Below are 19,786 nucleotides of genomic sequence, written 5' to 3'. Positions count from 1 at the left end.
GAGCAGAAATCTGTCCCTTTAGTGAACTAGCGGATAAGCCCTTTTCTAAACCCTCTTGTAGAAAAGACAATATCCTAGGAATCCTAACCTTACTCCATGAGTAACTCTTGGATTCACACCAATATAAATATTTACGCCATATCTTGTGGTAAATTTTTCTGGTAACAGGTTTCCGAGCCTGTATTAATGTATCAATAACCGAATCCGAAAACCCACGCTTTGATAGAATCAAGTGTTCAATTTCCAAGCAGTCAGCCTCAGAGAAATTAGGTTTGGATGGTTGAAAGGACCCTGAATTAGAAGGTCCTGCCTCAGGGGTAGAGACCATGGTGGACAGGACGACATGTCCACTAGGTCTGCATACCAGGTCCTGCGTGGCCACGCAGGCGCTATCAGAATCACCAATGCTCTCTCCTGTTTGATCCTGGCAATCAGTCGAGGTAGCAACAGAAAAGGTGGAAACACATAAGCTATGTTGAAAACCCAAGGGGCTGCTAGTGCATCTACCAGCACCGCACCCGGGTCCCTGGATCCGTAACAAGGAAGCTTGGCATTCTGGCGAGATGCCATGAGATCCAGATCCGGTTTGCCCCAACGACGAATCAGTTGAGCAAATACCTCCGGGTGGAGTTCCCACTCCCCCGGATGAAAGGTCTGGCGACTTAGAAAATCCGCCTACCAGTTCTCCACGCCTGGGATGTAGATCGCTGACAGGTGGCAAGAGTGAGACTCTGCCCAGCGAATTATCTTCGAGACTTCCAACATCGCTAGGGAACTCCTGGTTCCCCCTTGATGATTGATGTAAGCCACAGTCGTGATGTTGTCCGACTGAAATCTGATGAACCTCAGTGTTGCTGAGGCCAAGCTAGAAGAGCATTGAATATTGCTCTTAATTCTAGAATGTTTATCGGGAGGAGGCTCTCCTCCTGAGTCCACAATCCCTGAGCCCTCAGGGAGTTCCAGACTGCTCCCCAGCCTAGTAGGCTGGCATCTGTTGTTACAATCGTAAAATCTGGTCTGCGAAAAGTCATTCCTTTGGACAGATGAACCCGTGACAACCACCAGAGAAGAGAATCTCTGGTCTCCTGGTCCAGGTTTAGCAAAGGGGACAGATCTGAGTAATCCCCGTTCCATTGACTTAGCATGCATAGTTGCAGCGGTCTGAGATGTAGGCGCGCAAATGGCACTATGTCCATTGCCGCGACCATTAAGCCGATTACTTCCATGCACTGAGCTACTGATGGGCTTGGAATGGAGTGAAGTACATGGCAAGCATTGAGAATCTTTGATAACCTGGACTCCGTCAGGCAAATCTTCATCTCTACAGAATCTATAAGAGTCCCTAGAAAAGGGACCCTTGTTAGTGGTAACAGAGAACTCTTTTCCACGTTCACTTTCCACCCATGCGACCTCAGAAATGCTAGAACTATCTCTGTATGAGACTTTGCATTTTGAAAACTTGACGCTTGTATCAGAATGTCGTCTAGGTACGGAGCCACCGCTATGCCTCGCGGTCTTAGTACCGCCAGAAGTGAGCCCAGAACCTTTCTAAAAATTCTCGGGGCCGTAGCTAACCCGAAGGGAAGAGCTACAAACTGGTAATGCCTGTCTAGAAAGGCAAACCTTAGGTACCGATAATGATCTTTGTGAATCGGTATGTGAAGGTAGGCATCCTTTAAGTCCACTGTGGTCATATATTGACCCTCTTGGATCATGGGTAGGATGGTCCGAATGGTTTCCATCTTGAACGATGGAACCCTTAGGAATTTGTTTAAGATTTTTAAGTATAAGATTGGTCTGAAGGTTCCCTCTTTCTTGGGAACCACAAACAGATTTGAATAAAACCCTTGCCCCTGTTCCGTTCGCGGAACTGGGTGGATCACTCCCATCACTAAGAGGTCTTGTACACATTGTAGAAATGCCTCTTTCTTTACTAGGTTTGTTGATAACCTTGACAGATGAAACCTCCCTTGTGGAGGAGAAGTTTTGAAATCCAGAAGGTATCCCTGAGATATAATCTCCAACGTCCAGGGATCCTGTACATCTCTTGCCCAAGCCTGGGCGAAGAGAGAAAGTCTGCCCCCCACTAGATCCGTCTCCGGAAAGGGGGCCCTGTCTTCATGCTGTCTTAGGGGCGGAAGTAGGCTTTCTGGCCTGCTTGCCCTTGTTCCATGACTGGTTGCCTTTCCAACCCTGTCTGTAACGAGCAGTAGCTCCTTCCTGTTTTGGAGCGGAGGAAGTTGATGCTGTTCCTGCCTTGAAATTACGAAAGGCACGAAAATTAGACTGTTTGGCCTTTGATTTGGCCCTGTCCTGAGGAAGGGTGTGGCCCTTACCTCCAGTAATGTCAGCAATAATTTCCTTCAAGCCGGGCCCGAATAAGGTCTGCCCTTTGAAAGGAATGTTTAGTAGTTTAGACTTAGAAGTTACATCTGCTGACCAGGATTTAAACCATAGCGCTCGGCGCGCCTGTATGGCGAATCCGGAATTCTTAGCCGTAAGTTTGGTTAAATGCACTACGGCATCCAAAACAAACGCATTAGCCAGCTTAAGGGTTCTAATCTTGCTCAAAGATTCATTCAATGGTGCTGTGCGAATCGCCTCTTCCAGAGACTCAAACCAGAATGCCGCTGCAGCAGTGACAGGCGCAATGCATGCAAGAGGCTGTAATATAAAACCTTGTTGAACAAACATTTTCTTAAGGTAACCCTCTAATTTTTTATCCATTGGATCTGAGAAAGCACAGCTATCCTCCACCGGGATAGTGGTACGCTTGGTTAAAGTAGAAACTGCTCCCTCCACCTTAGGGACCGTCTGCCATAAGTCTCGTGTGGTGGCGTCTATAGGGAACATTTTTCTAAAAATCGGAGGAGGGGAAAAAGGCACACCGGGTCTATCCCACTCCTTGCTAATAATCTCTGTAAGCCTCTTTGGTATAGGGAAAACGTCAGTACACACCGGTACCGCATAGTATTTATCCAGCCTACATAATTTCTCTGGGATTGCCACCGTGTCACAATCATTCAGAGCCGCTAACACCTCCCCTAGCAACACGCGGAGGTTCTCATGTACTTGGCGCCTCAATCTTACGCACCTCCCGAGCGGGAGACGAAGGTACTGACACGTGAGGAGAGTTAGACGGCATAACTTCCCCCTTGTTGTCTGGTGATAATTTCTTTATCGGTACAGATTGACTTTTATTCAAAGTAATATCAATACAATTGGTACACATATTTCTATTGGGCTCCACATCGGCTTTTAAACATAATGAACAAGCAGATTCCTCTGTATCAGACATGTTTAAACAGACTAGCAATGAAGCTAGCAAGCTTGGAAATTACTTCAATAAGTTTACAAGCAATATAAAAAACGCTGCAGCGCTTTTTTTTTTTTTTAAAAAACACAATTGAATAACAAAGAACTAGTTCAGTTATAGTCAACAATTCTTTAAATGTATTAATTAGCAGAGGATTGCACCCATTAGCAACAGGATGATTAACCCCTCAGTACCCAAAACGGATATCAAATTAAGATTTAACGCTTTTATCACAGTCAAACACACTGTCACAGGTCTGCTGTGACTGATTACCTCCCTCAAAAACGAATTTTGAAGATCCCTGAGCTCTCTAGAGACGTCCTGGATCAAGGAGGAAGAAGCAGGAAGACTGTGCTAGAATATTAACTGAGCAACAAGGCGCTAAAAAAGGTCCCTCCCACTCCTATTACAACAGTGGGAGACCTGATATAACGGTTTCTATGCAGAAATATACGTTAGCCGTGTGGAAAAAAATCATGCCCAAAAAGATTTATCACCAAAGTACCTCACAAAACGATTAACATGCCAGTAAACGTTTTAAAAAACAACATTTCAGATGCTGTGTAAAGTTATTACTAAGCCTGCTACCAGTCGCTTCTACTGCAGTTAAGGCTCACACATTATATCAGTATTAACAGTATTTTTTCAGTCAAATTCTAGTCCCTAGAAAATAACTCTACTGTGCATACATTTATCAGCCTGATACCAGTCACTACTACTGCATTTAAGGCTGTACTTACATCATACGGGTAACAGCAGTGTTTTCATAGTCAATTCCATTCCCAGAAAATATTGTACTGCACATACCTCATTTGCGGGAGACCCCGCATGCTATTCCCATTTTCTGAAGTTACCCCACTCCTCAGAATGTCGAGAACAGCCAGTGGATCTTAGTTACGCCTGCTAAGATCATAGAAAACGCAGGCAGTTTCTTCTTCCAAATACTGCCTGAGATAGAAAAACAGCACACTCCGGTGCCATTTAAAATAACAAACTTTTGATTGAAGAATAATTAGGTAAAAAACTCCAGCTCCTCTCGCGACCTCCTTCTTTGTTGAGGGTTGCAAGAGAATGACTGGGTATGACATGTGAGGGGAGGAGCTATATAGCAGCTCTGCTTGGGTGATCCTCTTGCAACTTCCTGTTGGGAAGGAGAATATATCCCATAAGTAATGGATGACCCGTGGACTGAACACACTTAACAAGAGAAATATATATATATATATATATATATATATATATATATATACATATATTGTCAAATAATTCAAAATGTTATGAGCAAGAAGTAAAATTCTAGTAACTGTGACTTCCAAGCTCCTCGGACAAGTCAATTTATTTAGTTCATTTTTATTTTGTGTTTTTAGAGCGACCTCATATTTTTGCTTGGCCTAAGGCCTCACTAATTCTAGAGCCGCCTCTGAACTTGTTATATATAGGTTAATGGAAGTGGTACATAAAACATCACAGTTTCAAATCTAATCATCCAGAAAAGCTATACAATTTATTGTTTTTAAAAATAGTCTAAAAATATATTAATAGACTGTTAATTTCTATTTTCCATCAGCTTTTGTTTAATTTGCATCTACCAATAACATGCTGGTATGGTAATTATGTGCGCATGTGAGCATCTGTGCAAACACACTAGTAAAAAGTTCAGAGTCTGCCTCCCAAGAGTGTATTTACAAGCAGACAAAACATATTATCTTGCTGGTGAATATCTACTGAAAGTCTTGATAGCACAATGTTTTGTATCCTCTTATTTAATAAATAATTCACTCCCAGTCAGTGAGTTTTAAAATTAGCAAACATTGAAAACCTAAAAGGAGACTATTTCACAACATATAAATAATTTAACTTAGCTTTTCCTTTGTGCAATCACTATTGGGAGGGAATATATATTGGTGCCTGCAGACATTTTCCTAAGCCACCAGATCAGTAAAAATGATATATGTTAAAAAATGAAAAGATGTACATTTTATTTCTAAACAAACTATATAGAAAGGCTTTTATGTATGGAACAAATAAAACAGCCTCATACAATGCATCTATTTTGAGCAAAAAAAGCAAGAACTGACAAAAAACGATGAGATGCCTCTACCGGACAAAAGAAATATCTAATGAGGATTAAAGGGACAAACTACTTTTTATTGTTTAACAAAAAATTGATAATCCCTTTATTACCCATTCCCCAATTTTGCATAATAACACTGTTATATTAATACACTTTTTACGTATGTAATTACCTTGAATCTAAGCCTCTGCAGACTGCCCCCTTACCTCAGTTCATTTGACGGCTTGCATTTAGCCAATCAGTGCTGACTCATCAACTCCACAGGAGTAAGCACAATATTATCTATATGACACACACTAACTAGCATTGTCTAACTGTAAAAAAAGGTAATAAATTGCTCTGAGATAAGGAGGTGGCCTTCAAAGGTTTAGAAATTAGCGTATAAGCCTACCTAGGTTTTAGATTTTAAGAAATAATACCAACAGAACAATGCAAATTTGATGATAAAAGTAAACGGTTGTTTAAAAAAATGGATTTGTCCTATCTGAAACATGAAAGATTAATTTTGACTTTACTGTCCCTTTAATAGAAAATTGCTGTGAGACACAAGCAAGCTAAAAAGCAGTGTCATAAGAATGGTCCACCACTGGAGAAAGCTGCAGACTTAATTAAACCATGCTGTACACTGTAAGGGTTTAATGACTGTGAGAAGGACTAAGACTTAAAGGGAAATGTAATGTCATACATATGAAAGATCGGTATAGTCAAGGTTGTTTAACCGATTCAGTTCCATACCTATCAACATTTAATGCTAGGTATTAGCGACTCGGGATGTTGAGGAAGGCTGTTTTGTGGGTGGGGACATTTCAAAAAATGGGAAAGGCACGGGTGTATAGTGGGTGTGATTGTGGGCATGTCTGGGTAATTTGTATGTGTATTTAGGTGGTCTATGGGTGTGTCTAATGGAATTCTGCAAATAGGGCCAAATGGTTGTCTTAAAGGGACAAAGTTTAGGAATAGGTACTGTCCCTCTAAAATAAGTACGGTTGGGAGGTCTGCAGTTCTGAGATATTTCATCCTCTATGCTAGAGTTGTTGTTAGTCATTTAGGGCTTGTTGCATTTACACATAAATTCCCCCTTTATTCTGTGAGGTACAATTACAACTTATTCCTCTTTTTTTTCAGCAAACCATTTTTAGAAAATAAATTTAGCTTGAAGACATGCCATAATATGAGAAAATTCCACCATATAAAAAGCCATTGAAATTACATTTTTGTGTGATTTTCTACAAGGTAAACAGCAACATGGGAGTTAATATTTAGTAAATATTTTAAACTTAAATAAACTATATTCTTCAATTTAAAAAAAAATCACAAGACACAATCTATTATGTTTTTTTAACTTTGCTCCATCTTGCAATTTATGCAGAAAATAAGCAAGTATAATACAGAGCTTCGCCAGTGTCTTGAGGGAAAAAAATTAAACAAATTTTTATCCGATTGCAATGCACCATGTAAAACACGTGAGCACAATACATTTAACAGTCTCTACAATTTAATTATTTATCAAATAAGGCGTGGTGTATCCGAGATTGTGTGAATTGTACCCTGACTCACTCTCTCTCTCTGGGGCACGTTCGCAAGCCACAGTCTACTTTCCATGCTGCTGCTTGTGTTTAATATAGAGAGCGTAATGGCTTGTAAATGTGCCCCAGAGAAAGAGCGAGTCAGGGTACAATTCATGCGATCTCGGATAGGAGGAGACTGGCACCCTCATTATACAGTTACATAGTGTGCACTCGATTACGAGTTTTGAGTGCTATAGGGAAATTAACGAATGCAAAAAAAGTTAAATTATTTAATCCCCTATAGCGCAGCCATTACAGGTTTTTCAAAACCCAGCTTGTGCATGCAATATGAGGTTTTTAAGCTCCATAACGCACACAAAACAAGAGCTGTTTTGACATGCTAATGCATGCTTCCCCCACAGACATCAATGGGGAGAAGGTATCTGAAAAAATTCTAACACCTGTGATCGCGGAAAGAAAAGCTCCGTAACGCAGCCCCATTGATGTCTATGGGGAAAAAAAAAGTTACGTTTAAACCTAACACCCTAGCATAAACCCTAAGTCTAAACACTCCTAATCTACCACGCCCGACATCGACGACACCTAAATAAAGTTATTAACCCCAATCTGCCGCTCCAGATATCGCCGCCACTATACTAATGTTATTAACCCCTATTCCGCCACACCCAACATCGCCGCCACTATATTAAAGTTATTAACCCCTAAACCTCTGGCCTCCCACATCACTACCACTAAATAAACCTATTAACCCCTAAACCGCCAGCCCCCCACATCGCAACAACCTAAATTAAACTATTAACACCTACCCCTAAACCTAACCTTAATCCCCCATAACTTTAAAATAATTAAAATAGATCTAAATTAAATTTACAATTATTAACTAAAAAGTTACCTATTTAAAACTAAATACATACTTATCTGTAAAATAAAACCTAAGCTAGCTACAATATAACTAATAGTTATATTGTAGCTAGCTTAGGTTTTATTTTTATTTCACAGGTAAGTTTGTATTTATTTTAATTAGGTAGACTAATTAGTAAATAGTTATTAACTATTTACTAACTACCTAGTTAAAATAAATACAAACTTACCTGTCAAAAAAAACCAAAGCTACCTTACACTAAAACCTACCATTACAAAAAATAAAAAAACCTACCATTACAAAAAAAAAATGAAATTACCCAAAAAATAAAAAAGGGACTTTTGTAGGACATTGCCCTAAGTTAAACAGCTATTTTGCTTAAAAAAAAACACCCCCTAAAAAAAATACATTACACAAAATAACAAACAAATTATCAAAAATAATAAAAATTATTCCTATTCTAAAATCCATTAAAAAAACACCCCAAAATAAAACACCTTATCTAGAATAAATTACCAATGGCCCTTAAAAGGGCCTTTTGTAGGGCACTGCCCTAAAGATATCAGCTCTTTTTGTGAAATAAAAATACAAATACCCACTAACATTACAAACCCCCACCCCCAAAACCCACAAAATAAAAAAACTATCTAAAAAACCTAAGCTACCCATTGCCCTGAAAAGGGCATTTGGATGGGCATTGCGCTCTTTTACATGCCCAAACCCTAAACTAAAACAAAAAACACCCAAAAAACTCTTAAAAAAATTTAACACTAACCCCCAACGATCCACTTACAGTTTTTGAAGCCCCGCTTGAACGATCTTCATCCCGGCAGAGAAGTCCTCATCCAGGCGGCAAGAAGTCTTCATCCAGGCGGCCACTTCAATCTTCATCCCGGCAGCAAAGTCCTCATCCAAGCGGCGAGAAGTCTTCATCCAGACGGCATCTTCTATCTTGATCCCGGCGGTGCCGAGCGGGTCCATCCTGAAGACATCTGGAGCGGAGCATCCTCTTCATATGGTCGCCGCCATACACTGAATCTTCAATGCAAGGTAAGCGATCCAAGATGGCGTCCCTTGCATTCCTATTGGCTGAAATTTTTGAAACAGCCAATAGGATTTAAGCAGCTCTCATTCTATTGGATTATCTTAAATTAGATTAAATTAGTTTATTGCGATGTGGGGGGCTTTCGGTTTAGGGGTCAATAGTTTAAATTAGTATATTTCGTTGTGGGGGGCTTGCGGTTTAGGGGTTAATAGGTTTATTATAGTGACGGTGGAATTAGGGGTTAATAACTTTAGTATATACCAGCGCTTTGGGAATCCCAATAAAAAACATAATTTTTAAGAGTGCGGTACTGACGTTGCGTTACAGGCTAAAACGCTTGCGGTACACCTATACCGACAAGACTTGTAATGGATGCGGTGCTGTTTTAACACTGAAAATACCATATTTTCAGAGTTAAAAAACAAACGCACAACTCGTAATTTAGCTGATTGTTTGGGGGAAATAGTTAAACTGTGGAGATAATTTAAAATGTTGTGAGCACGGTGTATGAAAGCCAAGTAACTATTTATTTAATTTTTTTCTCATGACACTGGTTGGGCTCCGTAGTATAGAATATATAACCATACAAATATAACATACATTAAAAAAAACACACACAATTCAAAAACAACATTTAATAAAATAGCTCCACCAAAAAAAACATAATTTATGCTTAAAGGGACATGAAACCCTAAAACTTTCTTTCACAATTTAGGTAGAAATTTTAAACAATTTTCCAGTTTCATTCTCTTGGTATCATTGGTTGTCTACCACTAGGATAAAGCAAAGATCCCCAAACCCCAAGAGTTCTAAAAAAATACTCTCACCTCATACATACAAGCAAAGTGAGGTAAGAAAAAAGAAATAAAAGCCATAAAAGAAATAAAAGCCATAAAAATCTGATTGAACACATCCAGATGAAGAGACCACTCCCCTGGATAAAGAAATTGGTGACTGAGAAAGTCTGCCTTCTAGTTGTTCACTCCTGGAATATGAATTGCAGCGAATAGACAAGAATTGGTTTCTGCTTTGAAAGAATCTGAGAGACCTCCATCATTGCCAGGGAACTGCAAGTTTCAATTTGATGGTTGATATAAGCTACAGCTGTGACACAGTGTGCTTGGAAACAGATATGAGACTCCCTCTTCAAAAGAGGCCAAGCTTGAAGGGCCCTGAAAATTGCAGTTCAAGAACATTGATTGGTAACCTCACCTACCAAGGATCCCAAACTCCCTGGTATGTAAGAGACCCCAAACAGCTCCCCAACCTGACAGACTTGCATATGTAGTTGTTTCAGTCCAGGTAGGATGAGTAAAAGAAGCCTGCCACCAAGTTAGAGACTGACTTGTACTGGTATCCAAAAATATCCTTCTTTCCCTAAATGGAAATAGATAATAATCTAGATTTAGACATATCAGCAGACCAGGATTTAAGGCACAATTTAAGCCACAAGGATCTTCTGGCAAGTACTGCCAAAGACATGCTTTTGACATTAATCTTAACTATATTAAAAACAGCATCACAAGTAAAAAAAATGGCCCTCCTGAGCTAACCCAAAAGATTTGCACTAACAGAGTATTTAGAATACTGCTCTGAAAGATTAGACAACCAGTAAACCAGTAAAAGCAGCAGCTAAATCGGTAAAAACAGAATTTATGTTTACCTGATAAATTACTTTCTCCAACGGTGTGTCCGGTCCACGGCGTCATCCTTACTTGTGGGATATTCTCTTCCCCAACAGGAAATGGCAAAGAGCCCAGCAAAGCTGGTCACATGATCCCTCCTAGGCTCCGCCTTCCCCAGTCATTCGACCGACGTAAAGGAGGAATATTTGCATAGGAGAAACCATATGATACCGTGGTGACTGTAGTTAAAGAAAATAAATTATCAGACCTGATTAAAAAACCAGGGCGGGCCGTGGACCGGACACACCGTTGGAGAAAGTAATTTATCAGGTAAACATAAATTCTGTTTTCTCCAACATAGGTGTGTCCGGTCCACGGCGTCATCCTTACTTGTGGGAACCAATACCAAAGCTTTAGGACACGGATGAAGGGAGGGAGCAAATCAGGTCACCTAGATGGAAGGCACCACGGCTTGCAAAACCTTTCTCCCAAAAATAGCCTCAAAAGAAGCAAAAGTATCAAACTTGTAAAATTTAGTAAAAGTGTGCAGTGAAGACCAAGTCGCTGCCTTACATATCTGATCAACAGAAGCCTCGTTCTTGAAGGCCCATGTGGAAGCCACAGCCCTAGTGGAATGAGCTGTGATTCTTTCAGGAGGCTGCCGTCCGGCAGTCTCGTAAGCCAATCTGATGATGCTTTTAATCCAAAAAGAAAGAGAGGTAGAAGTTGCTTTTTGACCTCTCCTTTTACCAGAATAAACAACAAACAAGGAAGATGTTTGTCTAAAATCCTTTGTAGCATCTAAATAGAATTTTAGAGCACGAACTACATCCAAATTGTGCAACAAACGTTCCTTCTTTGAAACTGGATTCGGACACAAAGAAGGCACGACTATCTCCTGGTTAATGTTTTTGTTAGAAACAACTTTTGGAAGAAAACCAGGTTTAGTACGCAGAACCACCTTATCTGCATGGAACACCAGATAAGGAGGAGAACACTGCAGAGCAGATAATTCTGAAACTCTTCTAGCAGAAGAAATTGCAACCAAAAACAAAACTTTCCAAGATAATAACTTAATATCAACGGAATGTAAGGGTTCAAACGGAACCCCCTGAAGAACTGAAAGAACTAAATTGAGACTCCAAGGAGGAGTCAAAGGTTTGTAAACAGGCTTGATTCTAACCAGAGCCTGAACAAAGGCTTGAACATCTGGCACAGCTGCCAGCTTTTTGTGAAGTAACACAGACAAGGCAGAAATCTGTCCTTTCAAAGAACTTGCAGATAATCCTTTCTCCAAACCTTCTTGAAGAAAGGATAGAATCTTAGGAATTTTTATCTTGTCCCAAGGGAATCCTTTAGATTCACACCAAAAGATATATTTTTTCCATATTTTGTGGTAGATTTTTCTAGTTACAGGCTTTCTGGCCTGAACAAGAGTATCAATGACAGAATCTGAGAACCCTCGCTTTGATAAGATCAAGCGTTCAATCTCCAAGCAGTCAGTTGGAGTGAGACCAGATTCGGATGTTCGAACGGACCTTGAACAAGAAGGTCTCGTCTCAAAGGTAGCTTCCATGGTGGAGCCGATGACATATTCACCAGGTCTGCATACCAAGTCCTGCGTGGCCACACAGGAGCTATCAAGATCACCGATGCCCTCTCCTGATTGATCCTGGCTACCAGCCTGGGGATGAGAGGAAACGGCGGGAATGCATAAGCTAGTTTGAAGGTCCAAGGTGCTACTAGTGCATCTACTAGAGTCGCCTTGGGATCCCTGGATCTGGACCCGTAGCAAGGAACCTTGAAGTTCTGACGAGAGGCCATCAGATCCATGTCTGGAATGCCCCACAGTTGAGTGATTTGGGCAAAGGTTTCCGGATGGAGTTACCACTCCCCCGGATGAAATGTCTGACGACTCAGAAAATCCGCTTCCCAGTTTTCCACTCCTGGAATGTGGATTGCAGACAAATGGCAGGAGTGAGTCTCCGCCCATTGAATGATTTTGGTCACTTCTTCCATCGCCAGGGAACTCCTTGTTCCCCCCTGATGGTTGATGTACGCAACAGTCGTCATGTTGTCTGATTGAAACCGTATGAACTTGGTCTTTGCTAGCTGAGGCCAAGCCTTGAGAGCATTGAAAATCGCTCTCAGTTCCAGAATATTTATCGGGAGAGTAGATTCTTCCCGAGACCAAAGACCCTGCGCTTTCAGGGGTCCCCAGACCGCGCCCCAGCCCACTAGACTGGCGTCGGTCGTGACAATGACCCACTCTGGTCTGCGGAAGCTCATCCCCTGTGACAGGTTGTCCAGGGACAGCCACCAACTGAGTGAATCTCTGGTCCTCTGATCTACTTGTATCGTCGGAGACAAGTCTGTATAGTCCCCATTCCACTGACTGAGCATGCACAGTTGTAATGGTCTTAGATGAATTCGCGCAAAAGGAACTATGTCCATTGCCGCTACCATCAAACCTATTACTTCCATGCACTGCGCTATGGAAGGAAGAGGAACAGAATGAAGTATTTGACAAGAGTTTAGAAGTTTTGATTTTCTGGCCTCTGTCAGAAAAATCCTCATTTCTAAGGAGTCTATTATTGTTCCCAAGAAGGGAACCCTTGTTGACGGAGATAGAGAACTTTTTTCTACGTTCACTTTCCACCCGTGAGATCTGAGAAAGGCCAGGACAATGTCCGTGTGGGCCTTTGCTTGTGGAAGGGACGACGCTTGAATCAGAATGTCGTCCAAGTAAGGTACTACTGCAATGCCCCTTGGTCTTAGCACCGCTAGAAGGGACCCTAGTACCTTTGTGAAAATTCTTGGAGCAGTGGCTAATCCGAACGGAAGCGCCACAAACTGGTAATGCTTGTCCAGGAATGCGAACCTTAGGAACCGATGATGTTCCTTGTGGATAGGAATATGTAGATACGCATCCTTTAAATCCACCGTGGTCATGAATTGACCTTCCTGGATGGAAGGAAGAATTGTTCGAATGGTTTCCATTTTGAACGATGGAACCTTGAGAAACTTGTTTAGGAGCTTGAGATCTAAGATTGGTCTGAATGTTCCCTCTTTTTTGGGAACTACGAACAGATTGGAGTAGAACCCCATCCCTTGTTCTCCTAATGGAACAGGATGAATCACTCCCATTTTTAACAGGTCTTCTACACAATGTAAGAATGCCTGTCTTTTTATGTGGTCTGAAGACAATTGAGACCTGTGGAACCTCCCCCATGGGGGAAGCCCCTTGAATTCCAGAAGATAATCTTGGGAGACTATTTCTAGCGCCCAAGGATCCAGAACATCTCTTGCCCAAGCCTGAGCGAAGAGAGAGAGTCTGCCCCCCACCAGATCCGGTCCCGGATCGGGGGCCAACATCTCATGCTGTCTTGGTAGCAGTGGCAGGTTTCTTGGCCTGCTTTCCTTTGTTCCAGCCTTGCATTGGCCTCCAGGCTGGCTTGGCTTGAGAAGTATTACCCTCTTGCTTAGAGGACGTAGCACTTGGGGCTGGTCCGTTTCTGCGAAAGGGACGAAAATTAGGTTTATTTTTGGTCTTGAAAGACCTATCCTGAGGAAGGGCGTGGCCCTTGCCCCCAGTGATATCAGAAATAATCTCTTTCAAGTCAGGGCCAAACAGCGTTTTCCCCTTGAAAGGAATATTAAGCAATTTGTTCTTGGAAGACGCATCCGCTGACCAAGATTTTAGCCAAAGCGCTCTGCGCGCCACAATAGCAAAACCAGAATTTTTCGCCGCTAACCTAGCCAATTGCAAAGTGGCGTCTAGGGTGAAAGAATTAGCCAATTTGAGAGCATGAATTCTGTCCATAATCTCCTCATAAGAAGAATTATTATTGAGCGCCTTTTCTAGTTCATCGAACCAGAAACACGCTGCTGTAGTGACAGGAACAATGCATGAAATTGGTTGTAGAAGGTAACCTTGCTGAACAAACATCTTTTTAAGCAAACCCTCTAATTTTTTATCCATAGGATCTTTGAAAGCACAACTATCTTCTATGGGTATAGTGGTGCGTTTGTTTAGAGTAGAAACCGCCCCCTCGACCTTGGGGACTGTCTGCCATAAGTCCTTTCTGGGGTCGACCATAGGAAACAATTTCTTAAATATGGGGGGAGGGACGAAAGGTATACCGGGCCTTTCCCATTCTTTATTTACAATGTCCGCCACCCGCTTGGGTATAGGAAAAGCTTCGGGGGGCCCCGGGACCTCTAAGAACTTGTCCATTTTACATAATTTCTCTGGAATGACCAAATTCTCACAATCATCCAGAGTAGATAACACCTCCTTAAGCAGAGCGCGGAGATGTTCCAATTTAAATTTAAATGCAATCACATCAGGTTCTGCTTGTTGAGAAATTTTCCCTGAATCTGAAATTTCTCCCTCAGACAAAACCTCCCTGGCCCCCTCAGACTGGTGTAGGGGCACTTCAGAACCAATATCATCAGCGTCCTCATGCTCTTCAGTATTTTCTAAAACAGAGCAGTCGCGCTTTCGCTGATAAGTGGGCATTTTGGCTAAAATGTTTTTGATAGAATTATCCATTACAGCCGTTAATTGTTGCATAGTAAGGAGTATTGGCGCACTAGATGTACTAGGGGCCTCCTGTGTGGGCAAGACTGGTGTAGACGAAGGAGGGGATGATGCAGTACCATGCTTACTCCCCTCACTTGAGGAATCATCTTGGGCATCATTTTCTCTAAATTTTGTGTCACATAAATCACATCTATTTAAATGAGAAGGAACCTTGGCTTCCCCACATACAGAACACAGTCTATCTGGTAGTTCAGACATGTTAAACAGGCATAAACTTGATAACAAAGTACAAAAAACGTTTTAAAATAAACCGTTACTGTCACTTTAAATTTTAAACTGAACACACTTTATTACTGCAAATGTGAAAAAGTATGAAGGAATTGTTCAAAATTCACCAAAATTTCACCACAGTGTCTTAAAGCCTTAAAAGTATTGCACACCAAATTTGGAAGCTTTAACCCTTAAAATAACGGAACCGGAGCCGTTTTTATATTTAACCCCTTTACAGTCCCTGGTATCTGCTTTGCTGAGACCCAACCAAGCCCAAAGGGGAATACGATACCAAATGACGCCTTCAGAAAGTCTTTTCTATGTATCAGAGCTCCTCACACATGCATCTGCATGTCATGCTTCCCAAAAACAAGTGCGCAATAGAGGCGCGAAAATGAGACTCTGCCTATGATTAGGGAAAGCCCCTAGAGAATAAGGTGTCCAATACAGTGCCTGCCGGTTATTTTACATAATTCCCAAGATTAAAATAATTCCTCAAGGCTATGGAGTATAAAATATGCTTATATATAAATCGTTTTAGCCCAGAAAATGTCTACAGTCTTAAAAGCCCTTGTGAAGCCCTTTTTTTCTTTCTGTAATAAAAATGGCTTACCGGATCCCATAGGGAAAATGACAGCTTCCAGCATTACATCGTCTTGTTAGAATGTGTCATACCTCAAGCAGCAAAAGTCTGCTCACTGTTTCCCCCAACTGAAGTTAATTCCTCTCAACAGTCCTGTGTGGAAACAGCCATCGATTTTAGTAACGGTTGCTAAAATCATTTTCCTCTTACAAACAGAAATCTTCATCTCTTTTCTGTTTCAGAGTAAATAGTACATACCAGCACTATTTTAAAATAACAAACTCTTGATTGAATAATAAAAACTACAGTTAAACACTAAAAAACTCTAAGCCATCTCCGTGGAGATGTTGCCTGTACAACGGCAAAGAGAATGACTGGGGAAGGCGGAGCCTAGGAGGGATCATGTGACCAGCTTTGCTGGGCTCTTTGCCATTTCCTGTTGGGGAAGAGAATATCCCACAAGTAAGGATGACGCCGTGGACCGGACACACCTATGTTGGAGAAATAAATAGCTAGCCTGAGAATATAACCTGCCTGTAAAAAGGACCTTATATGAAAAGACTAACTTTCTGTTTAAAGGGTCTTTAAAAGAAGTACTATCTTCCAAAAAAATAGTAGTACATTTAGCCAGAGTGGAAATGGCCCCATCTACCTTGGGAACTGTTTCCCATAAATCTAAACTAGTAGCAGGTAAAGGATATAACTTTTTAAACCTTGCACAAGGAGTAAAATAATTACCTGGCTTAGACTATTCCCTAGAAATCACGTCAGAGACATCATCTGGTACAAGGAAAACCTCAGGGAGATAAACAACAGTCTTAAAAACTGAATTTAAACACTTACAAGGCTTATCATCAGAAACTTTAGCTCCTAAAGTAAATAAGACCTCCTTTAAAAGGGAACAAATATGTTCAACTTTAAACAAAAAAAAAGGAAATACCAAGTTCATTATCAGATGAGGAGTTCTTATCCCCAGAAGAAACTTCACCATTTGAAAACAACACATAGAACTTAGAAGGTAAAATCTGAACTGATCTTTTACGTTTGTTTGAAGGCAGGAGAGCAGCCAACACCTCAGAAACTGCAGCCTCTATAAAAAAATTCACAGTAGATGACACCACATCAGGATTATCCAGTAATAAACAAACAGTAGGTGCATTATTACCAAAAGAAAACAGCGTTAGATTGGTCTGATTGCATTAACAAATCTTAATATGAGCCCCATAAATGAACTGGAGAAGGAATTTCAGCTTTCTTACAATAAGCACACCTAATAATAGTAGAAAGGTGTTCAGGAGACTCAGTTCTTGAGTAGATGATTTAGGGACAGAATCTGGCTGCTCCATTAAAGCATATTGCAAATCAATGCAATGAAATAAACACTAAAACCCCCTTAGAAAGCTCTTGAGGAATGAAAACCACTTACCCCCTCCTAAGTAGCTTTTAAAAATAGACTCACAGGTACAGGTACGATGTGCGCTAAGTCGAAATGCAAAACAAAACAGGAGAAATTAACATTAAATCTGAAGACAGATAACGCTCCTCAGTGTGAGAACAAATGTGCGCTAACCCGACCTGCGAGTAAACTATAGAAAGACTAAAGGGACTTGTGTTAACCAGACAAGCGTTAAAACAATGTGTAAAACCTAGACATGTGCAATTCGGTTTGGATCGATTCGGAATTCTGCAAATTCTGCAAATTCGGAGATTCGGATCGATCCGAATTTCCGAATTAAAATACTGCAGAATTTACTGAATAAATCCGAATTAGTTTGGATTTATTCGGTAAATTTGGATGGCCATGGATTACACTAGTGTTGTACAGTATATTAGGTTATATCACTCTGCTATGGGTTACACCTAATATACAGTACATAACACTAGTCTAATACACAGCACACATACCGAAATTCCAAATTTCCGAACGGAACCGAATCCAGCCAAATTTTTTCGAATCCGAAACGAATTCATTCGAAGTTTTCCGAATTCAAATCGATCCGAACCAAAATGAATTTTTCGATCATGCACATATCTAGTAAAACCCTGATGCACATAAATAAACTAAGCGTGCAAAACAGAAAGGGAATAGTGAAAATGATCAGTCTCAGGGCCATATATATTAGCAAATATATAAACAACATTAAAAGTGCCCAAACATAGCTATATGAGTGTCTAGATGAAAATAAAAAGATTCTTTCAATAGACACTCAACCACTAGCAAACAAGCAGCATGCAGCCATTACTGAAACATATCAGCAGAGGTTATGAAATAGGAGTAAAATGTAGATCTGTAAAGAGAGGCAAAAAAAGTTCCCATGAGGTGAAAAAAGAATCACAAACCATACCCCATATACATCACTCTGGACAAGCACTGTACCTTGAGGGGAAACCAGGCCTCAATATTAACTGAAAGCCTCTCTCTCTGAAGAATTAAATGCACATCTTCATTCTTCAACCACCTCCAGTGGAGGCAAAGAATAATGGATTGTGGACTCTCACCACCTGTATGAAAGAAAATCATCCTATATAGAATTTCCCACAATATCTATTTTTACACTATTTAAAACCCAGTTATCCTATTTATTTTGATTCCTGTAATTTTATTGGTTCAGAGAAACATGGAACTCTAAAAAACTCAAAAAATAAAAAAACACAACAAAATAAGGCTAGCAGCTGCAGTCAGGTGATCATTAATAACTACTACAAACTGCTTCTAGTGGAGCAGGTGATCTCTGTTTTTACCAGTAATCAGCTTCACCCTAGGCAAACAAGTGACCTCTCATTTGAAAGAGTGCATTTCCCCATTAAACAAGGCTCACGTGTCCCTCTTGCACAGTTGTTCCCAAAGTGGGCAGTGCTACCCCCGGTGGGCGGTGGGATTACAAATGGGGGGCACTAATAGGCATAAAAGGTGGAAGGGGGTACAGAGATTACCATAGTGGGCACTAGTAGAAAATGAGTGGATGAGGATGCTAGTTGGCCCTTCAAGTACTATTATTATCATTTGTTGTGCTTTATCATAGATGCGCAAAGCAAAACAACTTTCTTGCTTTGTATTTCAAGTTTCACTGCTCTTTGCCAAGAATTTTTATTGTATGATAGTTCAGGTTTAACAGCAACTTATACTTTATCTCAATCTATAATTGCAGCCACTTGTACCGTAGGCTTGCATTTTTTGTTTTGCCAGCGTTGTACATTAGTATGGATTATTAACATTAACTGCACATCTTAGAATCATTGTGTAGTAACAGGAAACACAGTAAGGGCCTTTTGTGCTTGTCTGAGTATCTTTGTACACAGTCAACCATCAAATGTTTTTAAGTTTTCTGTCATCAGAAATAATTTGGGGGTGCACTACAGTGACCTGAAAAAGTTTGCGAACCACTGCTCAAGCACAAAAAAGGTGGAGAATGAGCCCTTCCCCCAATGCAGCTGTATTACTTTACATGTAAAAAAACCCAAAACTTTTACATCACATTTTTTTCTATAAAAGAAAAAAAAAGGTTTGCTCCTTAGTTATGGTTTTTAAAATTCTACACTGTGAGGACATTTTTCCTTTTGGTTAGACCTACTTAACAGAGTGCCCTGGTGCAACATTTTTTTGGGGCCCTTCAAAGGTAAATTAAAAGGTAAGCCATAGTAATAATATACATGCTTCTCTGTATAATGATTTTGAGGATAGCTATAGATAAGATGAACCTGCAACCTGCACTAATAAAAGGCTCCTCTGCATTAGGATTGTACATTCTGCACAAACCTAGGTATAGGCTGGCTGCTATGGGACCCCCAGCATTTGGACCATGGTACCACTGCACCTGCTGCATCAATAGTAGTTTTGACCCTGGGAACTTGTATATGTATAGTAAGAATTTGTATTATTATAATATAATTTGAGACATGGTATACTTGAATTAACTTGGATTAAATGAGATGTTT

At 40.6% G+C, this 19,786-nt stretch overlaps 1 protein-coding gene across 1 annotated transcript in view; it reads right to left on the bottom strand.

Annotated features, from left to right (window-relative positions):
- Nucleotides 1-19,786, bottom strand: part of DOCK4 (dedicator of cytokinesis 4) — a gene marked incomplete at its 5' end in the record, with an annotated part of 608,904 nt that overhangs the window by 32,243 nt on the left and 556,875 nt on the right.

Source organism: Bombina bombina, chromosome 6 (assembly GCF_027579735.1).
Source record: "Bombina bombina isolate aBomBom1 chromosome 6, aBomBom1.pri, whole genome shotgun sequence".
Taxonomy (NCBI): domain Eukaryota; kingdom Metazoa; phylum Chordata; class Amphibia; order Anura; family Bombinatoridae; genus Bombina; species Bombina bombina.
This window is presented reverse-complemented; position numbering and strand designations above follow the sequence as displayed.